This window comes from Camelus dromedarius, chromosome 16 (assembly GCF_036321535.1).
Source record: "Camelus dromedarius isolate mCamDro1 chromosome 16, mCamDro1.pat, whole genome shotgun sequence".
Taxonomy (NCBI): domain Eukaryota; kingdom Metazoa; phylum Chordata; class Mammalia; order Artiodactyla; family Camelidae; genus Camelus; species Camelus dromedarius.
This window is the reverse complement of record NC_087451.1, coordinates 43,060,097-43,078,180: the sequence shown is the minus strand read 5'-3', so window position 1 is coordinate 43,078,180 and position 18,084 is coordinate 43,060,097.

The following is an 18,084-nucleotide window of genomic DNA, read 5'->3' as shown; positions in this document are numbered from 1 at the left end:
AGCGTGGTGTAAGAATAACCACCCTCCCTCTCCCCAGGGCTCAGCACTTCCTCTGCTCCCCAACCACTTCTGGGAAGATGCTCCTTCACCTACCCGAGAGCTGAGAAACTGGCTTTGTTTGTGAAACTGTAAGAGCACCCATCCAGCACGGCTCAAGAGGTGCCAAGGTGAGAATTTGGAAGAACTCCAGTCCTAAATTAAGTTAGACAATGGCCTCTTTGGAAATGGCAGTTTTCTAGAAGCTGGTGGAATCCATATTATCTGTCTGATGAACAATCTTGGAAGAGTCTTCTAGGCAGAGAAACAGGGAAGCCAAGGAAGCAGAGACCACCAGTTCCTGGTGCGGGAGGAGATAGTAGGGTCACTAAGGAGTGGCTTAGAAAGGTTTCACCTGTTCCTGTAACCAGCCAGCCCTGCTTCTGGCTTTGATGTGGACTGTTGATTGATATTGACTATTTTCCAATTTTTTCAAAAAGACAAGCCCCCCACTGCCACCTTCCATGTGGTTGCCCTTTAAGCCTTCCTAGATAGCAATTTTGAAGCCACGGTGGCATACAAAATAATAATAATAATAATTTAAAAACCACTCAAGACCCTTTGCTTTCCACACTCTCAACTTCAAAATACTTTATATTTATAGAACACGTCACAATTTCTACACCCCTCTCCCCATAAATTATTGATTTGAATTTCTTGATGAACCCTTGAGGTAACAGGTAGAACCCTTTTTACTGTGGAGGAAACTGATGCTCAGAGAGGTTAAGTAACTTGTCCAAGGTCACCCTGCCAATATACAGGGAGTGGTGTACTAGGGACCCAGATCCAAGGCTTCAGATTCCTAGTTCAAAAGACTTAACAGCATGTCCCTCTGCTCCATGGAACCTCAGATCCACTTAAATCTTGGTGATTGGCAAACGGAGACCCCGTGTGCTTAGGCTGGCTGTGGAAGAAGTGTAACGGGCGTTCCCACCAGAGGCAGCAGACCGTGTGCTCACTGACAGCCTCGTTACAATGATTAAATCGTCCTGTGTTGGTGACAGATTGGAAGATTGGGAGGCAGGTGGACTATGAACCCGAAAGCACCTCTGGGACAGCTCAGCCAATGTGAGCCATCCATCACCAAGAGCTGGCAGGGCCCAGGGACTCCTTCAGCACCTCCAGGGACAAGACAGCCGGGGGCCCTGATGAGCCAGATGTTAGCTAGCCACTGCCATTTGCATCTAAAATTCATTTCTTGGCATGAATTGATGGAGGAGGCATAAAGGGATGGTATAATGGTGTTGGCACTTTTCATTCCTTTCTGACCCCCATTTAGGGCAGCCTCAAGGGGGAAGTTCCCCAAAGGTTAAATGACTCCAGGTGATGAGCAGGAATACAACTAGACAACGGGGCCAAGAGGTGTCAGAGGTCTGTGGAGGGCGATTTGACAGAATCTATCAGACTTTTAAGCAAATAAATTTATTCTACAGATATATTCTCTCATGGGCCAAAAGCAGCATTCGCAAAGACATTCACTGTAGCATTTGTTCATATATTGAATATTATAAATAAATAAATATTAAGCATTGCAGATATAGCAGGACACATGTCAAAGCAGCTGCCCTCAAGAGCTTTCTTTTTTTTTTTAATGAAGTATAGTTGATTTACAATGTTGTGTTAGTTTCAGGTATAGAGCAAAGTGATTCAGTTGTGTGTGTGTGTGTGTGTGTGTGTGTGTGTGTGTGTATTCTTTTTCAGATTCTTTTCCATGATAGATTATTACAAGATGTTGAATATAATTCCCTGTGCTATACAGTAGGTCCTTTCTCATGAGCTTTCATTTCAGAGAGGAACCATTTATTCATTCATCCAATAAATCTTTACTGAACCCCCAATATGCTAGCATTGTTCCGGGATAGGGTTGCCAAATAAAATACAGGTTTCCCAGTTAAATTTGAATTTCAAATATATACAGTAGTTTTTTAGTTAACTATGTCCCCAGTGTTCTGCCCTCTTGGGACATCACTATGGGACATACTTATATTAAAAAATATTCACTGTTCATCTGAAATTGAAATTTAACTGGAAAGCTTGTATTCAACACGCTAACCCCGGTAACCTTTTCTAAGAACGTTGTTTATAGGAGCAAAAGTTCATAAACAACCTAAGTGTCCGTCAACAGGGAACTTGTTAAGTAAGTTATAGAAAATTCAAACAATGGGAAATCACTACCAAAAAATAAAAATAAAAATAAGGTAGATCTATATGATGATTTGGAATTATTTCCAAGATGCATAGTCAGGTTAAAAGAGGAAGGCTCAAAATAGTGTACAAGTTATCTGGTAAAGAAAAAGAAACATGGAGATTTGTACATATATGTTCCTCAAAGCACAGACTCTCTTGGGAAGGTACCCAGAGATGGGTAACTGCTTGCTTCTGCAGAAGGAGAACAAGAAAACTAGGGAGGAACAAGGGTACCCCTTCTGTACCTTTTGAATTTTGAAATAAATCCATGTATTACTTATTTTTAAACAACTTCTTTATCTGTGTGTGTGTTTTAAGATATCTTAGCTGGTAAGGCTGTAAGATTCTTGGAAAGAGTCTCCATAGCCTCCCTGAGGGTCTTTGACAGTCAGGATTTCAGGATGGTCCCGGAGGCAGGAGAAAGGACAGAATGACCTTGGAGCACCATTCAAGTTCAACATCAAGAACCATGGCACAATTTAAAAAAGAAAAAAGAACCTTGGCACACACATGCAGGACAGGATACACAGGATACATAATTTTTAGGGCCAAGTACAACATGGTGACCCCTTGTTCATAAATTATCAAGAATTTCAAAAACGGTAACAGCAGAGCATTAAATCAAGTATGGGTTCCTTTTAAACACAGGCCCAGGCTCCACTGCACAGGTCACCCACCCATGGAGCCGGCCCTGCACACACTTGGTGGCCAGTCAGGCAGAAAGGGGCGGTTTTGCTGCAAGGCAATGCCAGCCCTGCAATGCAGAGAAAACCCACAGCTGCTGGTCGTTTCCTCGAATAAGGACACCCGGGAACATAATTCCTCACACAGCCATTTTCCACACTCCCCACTGCTCCAGTCATGAGCTCAAAGGAGAAGCCAAAGCAATAAAATAAACATAAATCAAAGCCAACCGTGTTAATAAAAGGGATCCAAGGTTCAGCGTGGCAGGCAGGACATTAGAATTCAGACAGCTTTAGGATCTTCCTGGACAAATGACACAAATTGCTGTCAGAGGTGTCCCAAAGTTCACACAAAATATGCCTCCTGGCTCATTTAATTCCCATTTCCCAGCGGTAAATTATTAACTGAATAAGCTCGAGCTGGTACAGCTGTTGTCCCAACATAGGCCTGACGGTCACACAAAAAACCACTGAATAATTTGTACTGAGAGTGACCCAGCACTAAATCCATCTCCCCCTGAGCAGCAGCGCTGGCTGCAGGGGAAGAATCCTCTGTACAGTCTCCTGCCCCTTTTTGGAACCGGGAGCAAAGTCCCCATCGAGGGGCCACAGGTGGCCCTGCCGCCTCAGAGCAGCACCTCATAACTCAGTGGTCAGCCACCTTGTAAGGCCAAGGACACTGAGGCCTCCCCAGTGGGTGAGAAGGACAGGGGAGGAGGTAGAGAGAGGAAAGAAAGAAACTGCGTAAGAAGGGAGTACAGGCTGAAGAGGGAGGGGATGGAATGAGGAAGAGGGAAGAAACACAAGCTTTGAGACAAAGTATGTGGTTCCGGAGCAGGTGCCATCTCCTCAGCGCCCTCATCTCAGCTTCCAGAAGTCCTCCCGGTCCCTGAGACTCAGCTCAAAGGACACTTCCTCCAGGGAGATGTCACTGATTGCATAGAACCACATTGCTACAAAAAGAAATAACAATAGCTAACATTGATGGAGACTGTACCACGTGCCACCTGCATCATCTCATTTAGTGGCCCCAGCCCTTTGAAGTGGATGCTTTTGCTGCCCCAATTTTTCAAATAAGGAAACCAAGGTATGAGCTCTCACTCTCTCATCCTAGGAGGCGGCCTGCCCCCTGTCTATGGAGGGTGTATCTACTTTTACTTTAACCTGAGCACCCAACCCCACACCTCATGGCCTTTCTCTCACCTTCTGAAACAGCCTACACTCTATGTAGTATGTATCTCTCTGAATAAATCTATCTTTACTCAAAAAAAAAAAAAAAGAAAAGAAAAGAAACCAAGGTACAGAGAGGTTTAGTAATCTGGCCAAGGTCACACAGGTGGCAAATGGTGCAGCTAGAACCAGACAGTCTGACTCCAGAGCCTTCACTTTTAACCATTCAGTGCCACCATTTCCTTCTTTGGCCTCGCTGTGTGCCCTCAAGTGGCTCAGACTGCTTGTGGTTCAGACTTCACTCTTCACCCCCACCTCCGAGACCCTGTCTTACTCATACCCCTGGTCCTCCAGGAACCCAATACAATGTCTAGCACATAGTAAGGACTCAATAAATATCAATTCCATTCCTTTCTCTTCTCAGACACATGCACAAAAAGTACTGTGTCTCAGCTACAGACTGGGAGAAAATATTTACAAATCACATACCCAGCATAGGATTTGTCTCTGGAATGTATAATGAACTCCCATAACTGAACAATGTGAAAATAGGCAACTCAGTTAAAAAATGAGCATAAGGGGTGAATAATACTTCACCAATGAGGATATAAGGATGGCAAATAAGCACATGAAAAGATGTTCGTGTCATTAGTCATTAGGGAAATGTAAACTTAACCAAGATGAGATATCACTACACACCTACTAGAATAACGAAAATAAAAACTACTGACAATACCAAATTCTGGCAAAGATGTAGGACTGAACTCTCATAGATTGCTGGTAAGGATGCGAAATGGAACAGCCACTCTGGAAAATAGCTTGGAAGTTTCTTATAAGGTTAAACATATATACATTTACCCTATGACCCAGCAGTGCCACTCCTGGGCATTTACATGTACGTATATATTTATAGCATCTCTATTCATAATCGCCAAAAACTGGAGATAATTTGAATGTCTTTTAATGGTTGGATGGATAAATAAATTGTAGTCCATCCATATATTGGAATATTACTCAGCAATAAAAAGAAATAAACTTGTGGTCACACAAACTGGATGAATCTCAAAGGCATTTATGCTGAGTGAAAGAATCCAGCTTCAGAAAGTTATATGCCGTATGATTCCATTTATATGACATTGTCAAATAATAAAATTATAAGGATGGAGAACAGAATAGTGGTTGCCAAGGGTTAGGTATGGGGATGGGTGGAATAAAGGGATAGCACAGGGAGCTTTTTGGAGTGATGGATTAATTCTGTATCCTAATTATGGTAGTGGTTGTATAAATCTATATATGTGTCAAAATTCATAGAACTACTCACAAGGACCGCTATCATCAAAAAGACAAAAAAATTAAAAGTGTTGGTGAGGATGTGGAGAAATTAGAACCCTCATACATTGTTGGTGGGAACATACAAGGGTGCAGCCACTTTGGAAAACAGTATGGGACTCCCTGAAAAAGTTAAACATAGAATTATCATATAATCCAGTAATTCCACTCTTAGATATATGTCCAAGAGAATGAAAACATATGCCCACATTAAAATTTGTACACAAATGCTCATAGCAGCATTATTCATAATAGCCAAAAAAGTGGAAACAACTAAAATGTCCATCAACTGATGAATGGATACACAAAGTGTGGTAACTCCATAGGGCGGAGTATTATTCAGCCTTTAAAAGGAATAATGTACTGATACATGCTACAACATAGATAAATCCTGGAAACATTATGTAAGTGAAATAAACCTGATACGAAAGGCCACGTATTGTGTAATTCCATTTATATGAAATATAGAATACACAATTACACAGAAACAGAGGGTAAATTCACATTTGCCAGGGGTTCTGGGGAAGGATTCATGAGGAATAACTGCCAGTGGGTTTGGGGTTTCTTTGGGAAACTATGAAAATGTTCTGGAATTCGTGGTGATGGTTGTACAGCTTTGCAAATACAGAAAAGCCACTTAATTGTGCACTTTAAAAGACTGAATTTTATGGTATGTGAGTTATATTGACAAAAAAAAAAAACATAGAACTCTACACCCACAGGAAAAAGAAATAAATTCAAAAAATCCAATTTAATACAATTAAGTATTATGCCTGGAGGGCAGGAACCAGCTTCTCACCTGTTGTGTGTCACCTAAGGTGCCTCACACACAAAATACTTCAGACAGTGGCCACCAAACTTGGCTACACATTGGAACCACCTGGGGGAAGAGGATTCTTTAAAAACTTGTGATGCCCGGCAAACACCCTCAGACATTCCGATTTAATTGGTCTGGGGTGCGATCTGGGTAATGAGAGTCTTTAAAGCTTCCTACATGTTTCTCATATGCAGCAAAATTTGAGAACCACTGGCGCAGGAAGTGGTTGATGAACAACCATTCCTGGGAGCCAAACACCAGCCCTCCTCCCCTCCTCCACCTCAGAGCAGTCAGATCAGATTTGTCCTTGGCAAGGAGAGCAGCTACAATCATTCCTGCTGTTCACCATGCCAGACAGAAACAAATCAGAACATTCTTTCCAGTTCCTTGAGGGCCACTGCTCTCTCTGCAAACATGTGGTTGATGAGAACGTCAGCAATTCTGAAGGAGGATCTGTTCTGCAACACTCTGCTCCTCCATCCTCCTTAGGCTCTCTCTGGACACCCCCATTTGTAGCTGCAGGTGGGGATGTGGAGGAGGAGGGAGGAAGCTACTTAATAAACACATTCTCAGTAGGGTGTAGCAGGCTTTCTGAGCTACCCTTTCCAGGTACATTCATATTTTCAAAGAAGACTTCCTACAAAACAAATGCCTGGATCTCCAAGGATGGAATTTCAGGTGCTAGGAAGGGTGATTTTGAGGGACAGGGTCTCTTCCCTTGACTTTTCAAGCACTTGTCTAGACTGGACCTGATTGTTTGGCCTGCCTGTTCTCTTAGAACAGAAAATGAGATCCTAGCTAACAGCATTCCATTCACTTAATGACTGTGGTTTGAATTGAAATTTCATTCAGTTGTGATTAGGTATTGTCTGGGGCTTTATCGATTTTCTAAGCCAAGCAATCTCACACTTAATTGAAAGCTCTCTTGTATTATCCACTGTTGGTTCATGCAGGTGAGTCTTTTTCCCCTGTCTTAATCATTAAGACTTGGTTGCAGATTACAAAAATGACTCAGACAAGCTCAAGCAACAGGGGAGTTTACACTAAGATTACAGGTGGGACCAGGAAAAGTTAAGCCTCAGGGAGAGAAGGAATCCAGGCATCTGTGGTCAAGATCAGGGAGCAGAACCTGGTGCTCCATCCTGGTGGATAGGGAAGTTAGATCTCAGAGAATAATAATCATCCAACATTAACTGAACATTTACCATGTGCCAGGCACTGTTTTAAATTCTACATATATTAACTCATTTAATCCTAAGAATAATCCTATGAGGTTATCCTTACATAACCATTATTATGAGTACATTACTATTTCTTTTCCCATTTTATTTTTTTTTAAGTGATAGCTTAATTGATATATAATTCACATACCATAAAGGTCACACTTTTACTTTCTTTTGGAGGGGGTAATTTATTCTCATTTTACAAATGAGGAAAGTGTGATACACAGAAGATAAGCAATAGTTCCAAGGTTTTCCAGCAGGCATTTGAACTCAGGTAATCTGGTTTCAGAATCTGCACATTTAACCACTACGTGAATGGTGCTCTCAGGAGTTGTGCAGTGGGCAACCTGTGCACCCATGCATGGCCACCCTGACCATAGGGTATGGACTAGATTAGTGTTTCTAGACAAGGGCACTCGGAGCATTGTGGGCCAGATAACTTGTTGTGCAGGACTGTCTCAACCACATTTCCTAAATGATAAAAGTGGTAAACCCTTCAATCATTGGGAAAATCAAAACGCCCCCTGGGAGAGTACCAGCCTTAGTTGAAAACCACTGGGATAAATAGATACCCCCAAAGGTGTCTACCTCTATTTTGTGACCCCATTGAGACTAATACCCATGTGTCTTCTTCTCCTCCTACCCCATGAGTTGGCCTGAAGTTGCCCAGAATCCTTCCCCTAATGCCCCCTCTCCAGGATTTGGCAAAGCATTGAATGAAGGAGGTGTCCAGTCATGTCAACCTGGGATGATAGGGATGAAAATACAAATCATGCGTAGTGGATTCACTTCCAACAAGCTTTCAGGAATGTATAACAATTTTCACAGCTTAGAAATTAGTAATTTCTATTATGAAAAAAGAGGTAACTCAATTTTTTTTTAATTTTGCAAAGGACAAAAATACTTCTAATCCTAGCCCCTGCATAACTACTCTCATTTTTGCACGTTACTTCCATTTGCTGTCTACACTTGCTCTCAAAGTGTACACAGTTATAGGCAAAGAGTGTACCATCTGGGTTCTGCTATTTTCACTTAACACTTCCAAATGTTTTCCATGTTGCTACATGATCTTCATAATGAATGGTCTTTTTAAAGTCTGCATAGTGTTCCATTGCACAGATCTACTTTAATTTTAAACAATCTCCCAAGTGTTAAATGTTTAGTTGATTTCTTGTTTTGTTTTTTTTTGCTTTATCAGTTATGCTGCAATACATATATTTATGCACGTAACTCTGCTTCTGTCTTAATTATTCAGATAATTCCCATAAATTGGATTATTGAGTCAATGGGTGTGGACATCTTCATGGTTCTTGGCACACAATTTCATATCACGTCCAAGAGGTATGTACCAATTTATGTTTCCTGGCAGTCTACGTGTGCCCCAATTTTACTACAGCTTCCCCAGCATTAAGGACACTCATTTTTAAAAAACAATCCACCCACATATGTAAAATGGTGCTTCTCCAAGTTATCTTAAACTTGCCTTTCTGTGATTTCATGCATTTTCCTGGTGCTGTTTATTATGTGTATTCCTCCTTATGTTGATAAATTGTACATAGTGTCTAGAATGGAAATTATTATCTTCATTTTATACATCAAAACCCCATTCAGAGAGGTTAGGGAAAGTTGTCCAAGTTCATGGATTTGGTCAAACTTAGAAGGAAGATTTTTGACCTGCCTAGTCTTTCCATCCAAACCCATAGCTCGGCCTGCCTTAGCTCAGACAGGCTCAGTGCTGAAATCAGCTCACAGGATGCAGTTCCCACCCAGGAGCACATGAGGGGCTGGCTCCAAAAGCCGCTCTCTGAGCTCTGTAGTTAATGCCCATCTGGCTCCAGGTTTTCAGCCCAGGTCTGAAGAGGCATGCAGAGGCAACCCCCAGGAATCCTGGCGGCTCCGTCTCCTCCCAGCCTCTTCTGCTCAAGGTCCTGTAGTATCTCACCTCCGATAAATTCCTTACAGTAGTGATTCCCAGACCTGGCTGCTTCCCAAAGTCCCTTGGGAGAACCCTTCCCACTTCCTATGCACAAATTCCTGGCCTGTGGAATCAGAATCTCCAGGGTCTGGGGCCTGGGGATCTATAGATAATTACAAGGCTCACCTAGCTTAAGAACCCACAGCCTTGGGGTCCTTAAGATCTCAGAGGTGCTTGTTAAAAACGTTGATTCCCAGCCTTCCTTGGCCCTAGGGTAGGGCCACAGAATTTGCATCCCAACAAGCTTGCCATCCACAGACCATGCAAAGGGGACCCTTGGGGACTGGGAAAAGGCCTCTGCAGCCACCACCACTAGTTTAATCAAAACACAGACGAACCTCAACTGGAAATGGCTCTTCCTTCTTCCCAGAGGAACCAGATAGAATTCCTGTAAATCCAGTTTTCTCATCTAGCTCTAAAGCCTTAGCATAAAAGCATCGGAGAGTGAAGGAAAAGAACAACTTTTCTGCCCCAAAGAAAACCCTCCCTCACAAGCAGAAGGGGGGCTGCAGTGGGCAGCATGGCAGGTGGTGTTTATCTGCAATCATGAGCTATTCACCAAACTCCCAAACCGCCTCTTAGATGCAAATTGTTCATCAGCAACATCACTTAACGATTCATCCTGGGAACTGATGGCAGCAGCTTAAGCTCCCCGCCTTTTTTCCCCCTTTCCCAAATCAAACTCCTGAAGAGCCAGCAAAGCCTGGAAGCCACACAAAAGTACCACTTCCTGTGTCACAGGACAGGACATCACCCCAGGGTTGGACCAACAACCTCTGGACTTAAAATAAGGAGTCTGGTTTGTTTGCTTAGGCAAAATCTCAAAGATGTTTTCATATAAGTTCCAAAATATTTCTCCCTTTACTGTAGGTGGGGAGAGAGGACATTTATCTTCAGACCTCTAGCCATCTTCCTGTCTTACTCTCCACCACTTATCAGTGAGCAGGAATCTGGGGTCCCAGTGCAGACAAAGTCATTTGTTTTTCTGAGTTCTACTGCAGGTTCACAGCTTGTCAAAAGCCAACAGCCCTGGAGACAAAGGTCAGGTAAAACCACAATGAATCTCTATGTCACAACCTGCAAACATTGGTTTTAAGATGGAAAACAAAACAAAACAAAACTTTAAATGAAGACCTCATGGAGAGGGGAGGGTATAGCTCAGTGGTAGAGTGCATACTTAGCATGCTCGAGGTCCTGGGTTCTATCTCCAGTATCTTCATTAAATATAAATAAATGGTGGGGGGAGAATATAGCTCAATTGGTAGAGCACATGCCTGGCATGCACAAGGTACTGGATTCAAACCCCGGTACCTATTCCAAAAAATAAATAAATAAACCTTACCTTCTCCCTCAACCAAAAAAAAAAGAAGGAAAAAATAATAAAATGGAAATGACTTAATGTTCAAGGGTAAGAGAATAAAAATTGTAGACATATAATAGGATCCTAGTAAGCTCTTAAAAATAATGCGACAGAAAAAGAGTCAGCAAACCACATCCAGGAGCCAAATGGACCAGCCTCTTGCTCTTGCAAATAAAGTTTTATTGGAACACAGCCATGCTAATTGTCTGTGTGTCATCTACAGTTGCTTTCATGCTACGGCCTGCAAAGACTGAACTATTTACCATCTGGACCTTTATAGAAGAATTTTGTCAACCTCTGCTATACATGACTATTTACGAATGTTTATGACATATTCCTAAAGGAAAATAAAGCATCAGGCCACCGCATGGTACCATTTTTGTTATGCATAGAAATAAGACTGAAATAAATTCAGATAATAATGGTTCTGTCTGAGTGGTGGGATTATGGGTCATTAGATGTGTCTATATATTTCTGACAGGCTCTTTTCACGTTTTTCACGTTGTCCATACTGAGCATGTATTGCTTCTATAATTGGCAAGAGGAAAAAGGTAAACATAAGAGTAAGTGGGAGTGGTGTCATACATGGGGCTGGCTTCAGTGCCATTTTCCAGCCTCCCATCTTAATCCCCAACCCATCCTAATCCCCCTCCAAAGCAGCTCCTTGCCCCCTTCCCCATCCCCATCCCAATCTTGCCTTCTTTGCCAAATCCATGCTCAAACGAAAAAGGAGAGGGTTCCTTTTATTCTAGGCAGAGGCTACATCAGCATCTGCACTTGGGGACATGGGTAGGGGGAGGGCGCAGAGAAGAAGCAGGGTTTTGTTTTTGTTTGGGTTTTTACTGGTTTTTACTCAACTAAAAAGATAAGCCTTAGTAACAGGTATTCAAGGCCCTGGCCCATTCTCCAACCAAGAATTCCTCAGCGTTGCTACAATCTAGGGCACTGGTAAGGGCTTTTGGCAAGGCTGAAATCCTGAGTACCGTGCAACATTGCAATATCGTAAAGGGAACTTCATGTACTCATTCAACAAACTGTTCCCAAGCACTCATTGGTACCAAACATAGCCCTACCTCAAAAACTGCAAAGACATGCTTGAAACTTTAAAATAGTAATAATAACCTCCTAACGACAAACTCTTACACTTGGACAACACAAGACAGTTGTCAAATCTCCTTTACACACTAAGGTCGTCTTATTTCTCCTTAGTCACAGTATAAACAATTCGATGTTATTAAGCACCTCCTCTGTATGTGGCCCCACGGAAAGTGTGAAAAAATATGAGCATAACAAAGTGGTCCTCAATCATGTTGCACATCAGAATCACCTGGAGAGCTTGAAAAACTGCAGATGTCAGAACCTCTAGGGGTGCAGCATGGGAATATGATTTTTAAAGCTCCCCCAGGGAGCTCTCCCATATGCAAGGCAATAAGTCCAAATGATTTCAGTAGGTGATTCTGGAACTTGGATGCACACTCAAATCACCTGGAGCATCTAAAACTCCCAGTACCCAGTCTGGCACCCAGATCGATCCAATCAGAATGTCTGTGGGTGGACCCAGGCATTAGTATTTTTCCAAAGCTCCCTAGGGGACCCCAACATGCAGCCAAGTTTGAGAATCACTGAACTGAAGGAATTCAGAGGTGATAACAGGGTAGGCAAGAGTGGCCCAGGAATGTTTCTGCAGGAGATGGGAACTGAGCCAGGGCTTCAAGAAAGAGCAGAAATGAAGAAGAAAAAAATTTGAGGTTGAAGGACAGGAGAAGAAAATATTTGGCTTAGGTAAAAGATTCATGATGAGAAATACAGCCAGGAGCATAGGGTGGGGCCAGGTCTTAAGGGGCCAAGACTGCTGAGTAAGGGGCTTAATTTACACCTAAGAGAGAGTCATAGATGATCTTGAGCAAGGAAGTGACTGATTTAAGATTTGGGAGAAGATAAATCTGGGAGGAGGTAGCAAGTTCATAGAGATAGGCTGAAGTTAGGGGGACCCAAAAAGAGATTATTATTTTCTGTGGAGGTGGGTATAGCTCAATGGTAGAGCACATGCTTAGCATGCAAGCATCCATTAAAAAGAGAGAAAGAGAAAAAAAAAAAAAAGCTTTTCTAAAGCAATAATCCTAGCCAGGGAGAGGGTACAGAAACACGCACATTCTCTCATACAGTCTTTCTGGAAGGCTGGGCAGCTCCAGCCCTTAGGGTGCCTTTGTAAGGATTGGAACAAGACATCCCTACCTCCAAGAAGACACCACCCCGTGCCACAGTGCATGCCTGGGCAAGCAGAATGAAGCTGGATTTTCAGCCCTGTCTCGCTCCCCTTGACACTGGCCCCCATGTGCAACAGATAACCCTCACGACTGTCTGCAGCAGCCTTGCTAGAGGGCAAGTTCATGAAGTTGTAAGACTGCACATTATCAGCCTCAGCCGTGGATCACTAAATGTGGAGCATTTAGAGATTGCTCCTGCATCAGTGCAAGTTCACCACAGAGCCACACGTTATGTTAGAAGTGTCCAAGAAAGCAGTTCTGGGAGAACTTGGACCAAAGCAGAGCACATCAGTGGCAAGCATCACTGGTCACCTATCCAGTAGATTCTCCCCCTTCTACCTTAATTCAGAACCCTGCTTTTGTCAGACAGCAATGCGCACAGCACGAAGGATGACTCAGGAGTAGTATCAGCCATTCCTGGTCATAGCTATTGCCTTTGCCAGCAATTGGTCCAAGGAAGGATATAAGAGTTCTAGCTACAAGTGATAAGATGACTTGTCTCCCTCCAGAGAGAAAAGTATGTGAAGCGGAAGTTCTTATTCTGCCACTAAGACTTCCCATTCTTGTTTCCTGTTTGGAAGGCTGTTGTGTGAGGATGTGATGTTGGAACTGTGGCAGCTTCTTTGCAACCATGAAGAATGTCAGAGATACTCAGAGATCAGAGCCAAGAGAATCTCAGAGATTCTGACTCAGTGCCCTGACCCTGCTGACCTGCTTAACTAATTCTTGAACCACCTACCTCCAGACTTCATATTTTGTGAGATAAATGTCTTTACAATTTAAGTTCCAATTCTTCAGGTATTGTATGACACGCAGCTGAACATATCTGAACATTCACAAACTAATTTGTTCAACAAGAACCCAATGAGCTCCCACTTGACACTGGAGATTTAAAGAAGGGTAAGTTTCCAGCCCTCTGGGAGTTTATGTTCTAGAAGAGAAGATAGTTAACAACAAATAAACCCAGGGGACAAGTGCTCTAGCTGGAAGAGGTGTGAACAAAGTACTGCAGGATGACAAAAGGCAAATTAACTTGGTCCGAGAATAAGAGGATATATAGATGGGCTTTGTTTTAGACACTGGGCTTAAGGGGTATCCAGGTAAAGACATCTGTGATGCTGTGGTCAAGAGATCTGAATTAAACACAAACTTGGGAGGCATCAGCTGACAGCTGGTAGTTGAAATCATGGGAGATGTTAGACTCTCCCAATATATCGGTCAGGAGTGTTTTAAGCAGCTTAAAAATAAAAATAGCAGGGCCAGATTTTCAGGAACAGATGTGAACTTCATAGCAGCAGTTTGATGTTCATGTATGACACTGCAAACAGGACAAAAAGAAAAAAAAAAGGGAATAAGGCCAGGCCAGGACTGATGCATTCCTTGGCTTAACTACATCAAAACCCCAAGATAGCATCTCTGTGATTGATCCTGTTGCGGGGAGGCAAATCCTCTTATCTACAAGACAGATGCTGCAGCTTCAGGCACCGTATCCGCACGTCTTGTTTAAAGACAGGAAAGGCTGCTTGTCCTCACACACTTGACACCTGAAATCCCTCCCACTCAAACTTCTATTCGTGCCCCATTGGCTGGAGCTATGTCACGTGTCCACCGTTCAACAAATTACAGGCAAAGATAAATTATTTACTGTGTTCTTGGACCTACCATGATTCATGTCCTGGCACAGAGAACTGGGAACTTGTCAACATTTTCAGGACGGGGGAGGAAGGTGGAGATGGGGAAGCCAAGATCAGAAAAGCAGGAGGAGGAAGTCTCCAAAGACAAGAAAAGAGAGTTTCCAGAAGGAAGAAGTGGCCAATAGCTTCAAACAGGATTGGGAGATCAAGTCAACGAAGACAATCCTGGAAACCACTAGTCTTGGTTAGTAGGAGGTCACTCTTGACCTTGGTGAGAACGTTGCCAAGAACATAAAAGCATACTGAGAGAAGTGAGTGAGAGGTGAAGACATGAAGTATTCAGGAAAGGGGGAGAAACAAACAAAACAAAATACGCAGCCAGAGGGAGAGGACTTGAAGGGGAAAGCATACTGAGCACAGAGTCTGCCAGAAGCTAGATTTGACTGGAGCTAAGCGGGAAGACTGACCAGCTTCCTCTGCTGTATATTTATCAGGGTCCTTCTTGCCAGTTTGAGAGAGAAGATGAGACAGAAGAGTCCCTCCCACCCTGGCCCTATGATTAATTCCTGTCTCTCATGGGGCTTGGCATAAAAAAGGGACTAATCATCTTCTCCCACCATCTGGGCAATTATGGTCTCCCATCAGCCGGTACAAAATGGGGGGTTTGTGACACTTAATGGCAACCCTGCCCCCATCACATCTGGGCCTTAATCTCTTAAATTAGCCAAATCAAGGGAAATTTGGAGATGTATTGTGATTCAAGTGATGGAATAAATAACCCCTTGGCCAGGCTGCACTCCAAGTCTCCCCGCCTTAGTGGTGTTTAATTGGAGAAAACTGAAATGGCATGACTGGCTCTGCAGACACCTTACAGGGAGACACAGGAGTCTGGGCAGTAGGGTTACAGTAGGAATGTGCCCAGCCTGGATTCCTCCTGTGTGGAGCCTCCCCAGACCTTCCCCATCTGCTGTCTACCCTGGATCCATGAGCTAGAGCAAAGGGATGTCTCAGGTTGGGCTGGGGGAACACTTTGTTCCCCATCTTAGGAAGGACAGATATAAGGATTCTGTGACCCTTGAGTCCCGGTGTGTTCCTCTGTCCTGGCACCAATCACACAGCATCAGAAGCCCCTGAGACTCCTGTCCCATAGACGGCTGCTTAAGGGCAAGGACCAGATCTGCTTTGTTCACACCACTCTATGCCCAGTAACAAGAATAGGGACTGGCATAGAGTAATACTGAAGAAGTGTTGGCCACATGAGCAAAGAAAAAATTAAAGGAAAGAATGAGAGGGTGAGAGAATACATTCTGACCACGAAACATTCTTCAAAGGGCATTTCTTCAGAAACCACCATGCATTCACGGGGGGGAAATTGTGTCACTGGACCATGGCTTCTGAAAGGTGGTAGAGCCCCTCTTCTGGTCCCCTTTGGATTACGAAGCACCTTCGCATCTGGTATCTCACGTGATATTCTCAATCCCCTTGATAGTTTGGGAAAGAAGGGGAAATAGCCAAATAAAGTTCTAAAACAGATTCAGGTGGGACTTTCTTCCCTCTGTTAGGGATGTGGTTAGGGCAGAATCCCCTTCCTATTTGTGATTAATTAATTCTACAATAGGGGTTTAGTTCCCATTTCACAGATCTAAAAAAAAAAGAAGAAAAACTAGCTCAAGGAAACAACGTACCTACTTGTGTTCATTTGGCAAGTAAACAGAAAATCTAGGACTGGAACTCAAGCCAAGCCTAACCCTCTTTCCACTCTACTTGGCCCTCTGTGCTGCCTGCCTGTCTCCGCCACGGTGTTTCTAATCAACAAGGACATCTTCTCTGAAAGGATTGTGCGTCCTAAGGAGAAGCAAAGCTGCTGGGTAGAGAATTTGAACCCATCCCCAGGCCAACCAAATGCTTCGCCTGGGTTTCTTTATTCCCTACCTGGAGAACTCCCAGCCCCCATCTGCCAGGCATTCGGGATAGAGCAGGTATCTGGCCTCAGGCTTCCGGATGTCCTGTTGGCCCGTCTTCCCAGGAGACGCTCTGTTTTGACGCAGTGGAGTCAATTCAAGCCTCACTGAAGAGTAAGAGCAATGGACTCTTGGGACCCAAGCCTCTTAGGGCAGATAAAGCTGTAGGAGCAGCAGAGCCCCTGGAGAGGGCTTGGAAGTTGCCACTGTGTTCTATTTTTCTATTTGTTTGTTTTATCTATCTACTTTAATTTTTTTCCAGATTGTTTTCTTATAAAAATAAATCTTAAGAAATAAAATAAAATAAAATAAATCTTATCTATTGTGGAACATTTAGAAAAATACAAGTAAGCATAAATTTTTTTTTAACTTAAAAAGCAGCAATCCCCATAACCTATCCCCTAGAGGTAACCACCATTAACATTTTGATATTTCCTTCCAGTTTTTTTCCTTTGCATTCTTTACATGGTTGGCAATGTGTTCTATTAAAAAAACAAAACAAAAAAATCTTCAGCATAGGAAGCCAATGGAGAGTTTTAAGCAGAAGAATAACAGGATCTGGTTTATACATATACTTAATCGCTTTGGCTGCTGTGTAAAAAGTAGATTATAGGGTGATCAGAATGAAAGCTGTAAGAAATACCTGTGCTGGGGTCAGGGAGAGAGGTGGATGCAGCAGAAAGAAAGTTAAAACATGGAATTAATGGGATTAATAGCATTTGGTGTCAAATTAGAGGCTTTGACTTGGGTACCTGAACAGATGAAAGTATCACTTAAAGATGTGGAATCCTGAGCTCCCTGCAAACTGGGATTGGCAGGGTGGATGGTTGGCATGGGTGGGGGGCGGTGTATAAGGAGACTGAAGCCCCTCCTGGCCCTTGAAGAGCAGTGTCACCTTGCTAGTTAATAGTAGCTGCTAGGGATGCCTCAAAGTTCAGCTTTGATCTCTAAATATGACCAAAATTTGCTGTTCTGCTTTGACTTCATCCTTTAGAAGACTGAGTTGTGACATATGTCCTTCAGTGGCATTTCTGAACTTGAACGTGATGGGTCATCGTGTGGTCACATATTTTGCCATCATATCTTGCCAGTATAACATTAGCAATACAAACAAGGCATGTCATTCCAATTTATTGATACATATGAGTTCTTTTTCCATGGGGGTAAGCGTTCCCAATGAACCTTGAAGTGAAAATCTCCTTGTATGCTCTATTGAAATTATTGGCTTTACGTTAAAATTGTCTAATAATTCACGAGGAATGTGAAAGCTGGCAGCTCTGTGTACAATTTTCAAACGGTGATATAAAGAAATAAAGGGACAACTATGTAAACATCAGGAGAGTGGGTTGGCTAAATCAGTGACCAAACTTAGGGACATCAGAATCTGGAGAGCTGCTTAAAATATAGATTCATTGTGTGGGGTGGGGGTTCATCCTCCAGAC